Genomic DNA, 6,000 nt, shown 5'->3' with positions numbered 1-6,000 from the left:
ATGGCAAAAGCAATAAAAAGTGAGCAGGGGGATTGAGATAAGTACCTTTTCCCTTTATGCATTAAAGAAAAAACCTAAATACACTTAAAATGCCTTAAAGGGTACACCAGATTGGCACCAAAAAGATTATTTTCTATAGCGAATCTCGGTACAATTGTTTCATAAAATTTTATCAAAACGTTCAATCTGTGAGAGTGCAGCTTTAATAAATTAAAACACTAATTTATTGTTTATTTAATATATAGCCATCCTGGTTAATGAAGCCACAGAAGTATTTTCAAGGACAAGAACCAATGCTGATCAAAACATGGTCTAGTGATGGAATTCCATACCCGTTCTTGGCAAGGATTTTTTAGAAAGGAATATTGTCTGCAAAAATTAGTAAGAAATATTTCTTAGAAAGTCTGGTTTAAAGGCTTTCAAAATGCATCTGGGTACTCGATTAGTAAAGATTAACCTTTGAGTTGTTAAAAAAGGTATTGCAAATCGTCCAAAAGACTATATATTTAATATTTTTTGTCATAATTTTTTGGAATTAATGAACTTATCTGCACATTTATCGCATTAATGCACCAGTCAATTGTAACCTTGGACCCTCCAGGTCCAGTGGTAAACCGGGGATAGCCGGGAAAAAGGGCTGTGTTTTTACCATTCAGGTGTCCCTGCAGTGCCGGGTGAATGCGATGGATTTGTCTTGGTGCAAAATATAGCAGTGCAGGGGCATTTGGTGGGTATTTTAACTTCATTTCTTCCCTGCAGGGCGGGGATTTTACCCTGGGTTGGCTGGACTGAAAGTCAAAGTCCCCGCTATTCCCCGGGCTTGGGTGGTGTTTACAATTGACTGGAGCATAATTCCTACATAAAAGGTTATGTATGTCTCAAATGAGTGTTTACAGGCATTTTTTAAACTTTTACAGTAGAAGAAGATAGTCTTATTCTGTGTCAAACATTGATTTTGTGTCTTGCTTGCAGAATATGATGTGCCAATAAGCTCCAATTTGCTGCGGCTTTTCGCCCATGGCAGTGGTCCTGCAATCTAGATCCAGGAGTTGCAGCTCTGAATCTAATATTTCAGAATGAAGATGTAAGTTAACTTTGTAGTACTTGTTTATGTGTAAATGATTCCAAAGAGTGAGATTTATACTAATCAGGTGTAAATATGCAAATTATAGACACTGGTTAAGAGCTGTAATCTTAATTTTAAGGCAAATCTAGCCTTTAAAACAGATACTTTATGCATTTGTTTTTAAAACTTAGCATAATTATGCTATCACTGCATTTTCTACATCATGTAACCATCTCATACATGAAAACACTAGCAGTTGTCATGAATCTTTCAGTTTTGATGTTTTTTGCCATTTCCTTAAACGCTAAGCTGATAAAGTGGAAAAATCATATTTTGCTTTGAAAAAATCTTAATAGAGTAGGCAGGCCATTTTTATGGTGCTGTCTTATATATATTACATAACATATCTTTATTCAGCATTAAACGGCATATGCACATTTATATATATATATATATATACATAAACTTTACTTGGTCAGATTAATCCAATGCATGGGGAAATAATGGCTCATTAAAAGTTTGCGGCTTACCGATTGATGGAAATGGCTATTTCTGCTTTTTATGAAAACACCACAGGTGCTTATACTCATTCTAAAAGTGTTTAATATATCATTGCCAAACTTTCAGTATGTGTTGCATACAGCCTGAAATTGAACTATAGAAGTTTTGAAGTCTGTTTTTGCAAAAATATTATATGAAAATACTGTTTTGAAGAGATACATTGTAAGCTTGGTTAGTGTCTATATGAAACATATAGTTAGAATAACTGTGGTCTTAGGCCATATTTACATATTTTTAACAACGGTGACTTCATTTGTTAGTGTGATAGTCTCTTCATCTGCGTCAATGTAAACAAATTGACCCTTGTTTATTATATTCTGATTTTAAAATAGGTGTTAATCTGTTTCAGATCAGAATTCATCACTATAGTACCGTATTCACCAATAAGGTTTTATCCAGGATACCAGAGTGGCATCTGGGATTGATCTCTTCAGTAAGTTGGATTCACCAGTAACGTTTTATTCAGGATACCAGAGTGGCATCAGGATTTGATCACTTCAGTACTGTATTCACCCGTAACATTTTATCCAGGATACCAGAGTTGGCATATGGGACGATCACTTCAGTATCCTTTACCAGAGTGCATTATGAATCTTGGATCGATGACTTCAGTACTGTAATCATCATGAACAATTGAAATAAGAGACAAGAATTGCATATGTATCAAATGCAGAGAAATGTGTCAATTTTCTTGGAGAGTATTCCCCTATCAATAGATCAATACATCATAGTTTTTTACAGTCATCTTGTCAGTAGGCTGCTAAACTCTTGCGGGGGGGGGGGAGGGGCAATTTACTATGTCTAAAATATAGTGACATTGTTAAAATTAAAACAAAGCCTTATACGTTCTGAACAATTAAGTGTATTGGCAAAGTATATACTTTTTGTAGTTTTAAACTGAATGTGCTTATGAATGAGCTAATGTAAGCATAATTATAGTACATTTTTGTTCTGATAATGTTGTGAACAGTTAAATTTCTTTATTGTGCATATATCACAAGTTTACAACATAAATATATATGTATCAATAACAATATTAAACTAATGTTTTGTTGAATAATCTATGTGCTTATTTTTAGCTCACCTGAGCACAAAGTGCTCAAGGTGAGCTATTGTGATCGCCCTGTGTCCGTCATCCATCGTAGTTGTCCGTCGTCGTCCGTCGTCAACACTCTAGAGGTCACAGTTTGGGCACTATCTTAATGAAACTTGGTCAGAATGTTACTCTCAATAAAATCTTGGACGAGTTCGATATTGGGTCAGCTGGGGTTAAAAACTAGGTCACCCGGTCAAATTCAAGGAAAAGCTTGTTAACACTATAGAAGTCACATTTATGACTGTATCTTCAGGAAACTTGGTCAGAATGTTAATATTTATAATCTCTAGGTCAAATCCGAATCTGGGTCAAGTGTGGTCAAAAACTAGGTCACCTGGTCAAATTGAAGGAAAAGCTTGTTAATATTCTAGGCCCCAATTTCTCGAAACTTCTTAAGCTTAACAGGCTTAAGTAGCTTTTAATATTTCAATTACTCAAAATTAGGGATGCAAACGAATATTCGAATATTCGAATATTCGATCAAACGTTTGGTATTCGAATGTCAAAATCGGTATTCGAATATTCGAAAAATAAAATTCAATAAAGAGAACAAAACACATTTTGCCTTCATCACTGATGTTGTTTATAAAGCTCGTTTATCTTGTTTTTACAACGATTGGCCCCTAATCCCAGAGGTGTGAATGTGATGACTAGACACGCGACATGTGTCATTTAGGGACATTTCGTCGGGTACTATAAAAAGTCCCCCTACTTTTACAATAACTGGCTAGGGATCGGCTTTAACACCAATGTGTTGTCTTGGCTGCAAATTATGCTGTGCAAAATAGCGCAAAACGAGGTGATGATATAAATGCCACAATAATGTAATATTGTGCTCAATAATGTTGTTGCATATATGTGCTTTAAACTGTTTTCATCTTTCAATACAATTTTCGTACTTTGAAATGGATTTTTGAATATAATTCCTCTATTGTTGTACAATAAATAAGTCCAATCCACTTATGTTTTCGTTTTACTATTTTACTAGTTCCCGAGTTGGTTTGAGTTTTCCATAGTTATATTTAGTCAGTTTAGAGGTCAATCTCAGAACGAGGCTGATCATCCTACGGAAAGACCTTCCATTGGCGCAAAACACTGTTTTACAAGGAATCCATCTAATTTCACATTGTTTACAAAAGGCAGCGGAATTGAATTATTCGATTTTGTTGTTTGTCTGTTTATAATGTATTGCTTTTTACTTCCTGGAAATGGAGAATTTCAAAGGCTCATTTGGGGAAATCAGGGTCGGCCGCGCGTACTGGATACGACAAAATTGGGTTTAAATGCCCCGGCTATTACTTTAGCGAATAATAATAGTAGTTTACATCTTCTAAAATATGTATTTCGCTAATCGAATATTCGAATATTCGATCGAAAGAATTACCGAATATTCGAATATCTGTTTTGCCATTCGTTTGCATCCCTACTCAAAATACATACTTGAATGGAATTTTGATAAATGAAAAATGGTTTAATTTAACTAACATATAGATAATTCCTATCTAAAGTATAAAAACTCTTAAAGAACTAAATATTATTCAAATTATTGAAAACCAAAAATAGTGAGTTTAGCTTAATCCGGTTATAATGGACTTAAGACGTTTCGAGAAATTGAGGCCTGAGGTCTCATTTACGACTGTATCTTCCTGAAAGTTGGTCAGAATGTTTATATTGATTGCCCCTAGGCCATGTTCGATCTTCGATGCACCGCATTGCACCCTGGTCTGCCGCCCCCGCTTACCCCACCCGCCATTTTTTTTATTCCGGATTTCACCGCCGATACACCCGCATTGGCATTCTACAGCACTGGGGATAGTGCCCGGAGCAGTTTACGCGCAGCATTGCGACCGAGCACCGCATTGCACCCTGGTCTGCCGCCCCCGCTTACCCCACCCGCCAATTTTTTTTTATTCCGGATTTCACTGCCGATACACCCGCATTGGCATTCTACAGCACTGGGGATAGTGCCCGGAGCAGTTTACGCGCAGCATTGCGACCGAGCACCGCATTGCACCCTGGTCTGCCGCCCCCGCTTACCCCACCCGCCAATTTTTTTTATTCCGGATTTCAAAGCCGATACACCCGCATTGGCATTTTACAGCACTGGGGATAGTGCCCGGAGCAGTTTACGCGCAGCATTGCGACCGAGCATCGCATTGCACCCTGGTCTGCCGCCCCCGCTTACCCCACCCGCCAATTTTTTTTAATTCCGGATTTCACCGCCGATACACCCGCATTGGCATTCTACAGCACTGGGGATAGTGCCCGGAGCAGTTTACGCGCAGCATTGCGACCGAGCACCGCATTGCACCCTGGTCTGCCGCCCCCGCTTACCCGACCCGCCATTTTTTTTATTCCGGATTTCACCGCCGATACACCCGCATTGGCATCTTACAGCACTGGGGATAGTGCCCGGAGCAGTTTACGAGCAGCATTGCGATCGAGCACCTGCATTGCACCCTGGTCTGCCGCCCCCGCTTACCCCACCCGCCAATTTTTTTAATCCGGATTTAACCGCCGATACACCCGCATTGGCATTCTAGAGCACTGGGGATAGTGCCCGGAGCAGTTTACGCGCAGCATTGCGAGCGAGCACCGCATTGCACCCTGGTCTGCCGCCCCCGCTTACCCCACCCGCCAATTTTTTTTATTGCGGATTTCACCAGCCGATACACCCGCATTGGCATTTTACAGCACTGGGGATAGTGCCCGGAGCAGTTTACGCGCAGCATTGCGAGCGAGCACCGCATTGCACCCTGGTCTGCCGCCCCCGCTTACCCCACCCGCCAATTTTTTTATTCCGGATTTCACCGCCGATACACCCGCATTGGCATTCTACAGCACTTGGGATAGTGCCTGGAGCAGTTTAACGTGCAGCATTGCGAGCGAGCACCGCATTGCACCCTGGTCTGCCGCCCCCGCTTACCCCACCCGCCAATTTTTTTTATTCCGGATTTCACCGCCGATACACCCGCATTGGCATTCTACAGCACTGGGGATAGTGCCCGGAGCAGTTTACGCGCAGCATTGCGAGCCGAGCACCGCATTGCACCCTGGTCTGCCGCCCCCGCTTACCCCACCCGCCAATTTTTTTTATTCCGGATATTCACCGCCAATACACCCGCATTGGCATTCTACAGCACTGGGGATAGTGCCCGGAGCAGTTTACGCACAGCATTGCGACCGAGCATCGCATTGCACCCTGGTCTGCCGCCCCCGCTTACCCCACCCACCAATTTTTTTTATTCCGGATTTCACCGCCGATACACCCGCATTG

Source organism: Mya arenaria, chromosome 3, assembly GCF_026914265.1.
Source record: "Mya arenaria isolate MELC-2E11 chromosome 3, ASM2691426v1".
Lineage (NCBI taxonomy): Eukaryota > Metazoa > Mollusca > Bivalvia > Myida > Myidae > Mya > Mya arenaria.
Note: the sequence above shows the minus strand (reverse complement) of the source record.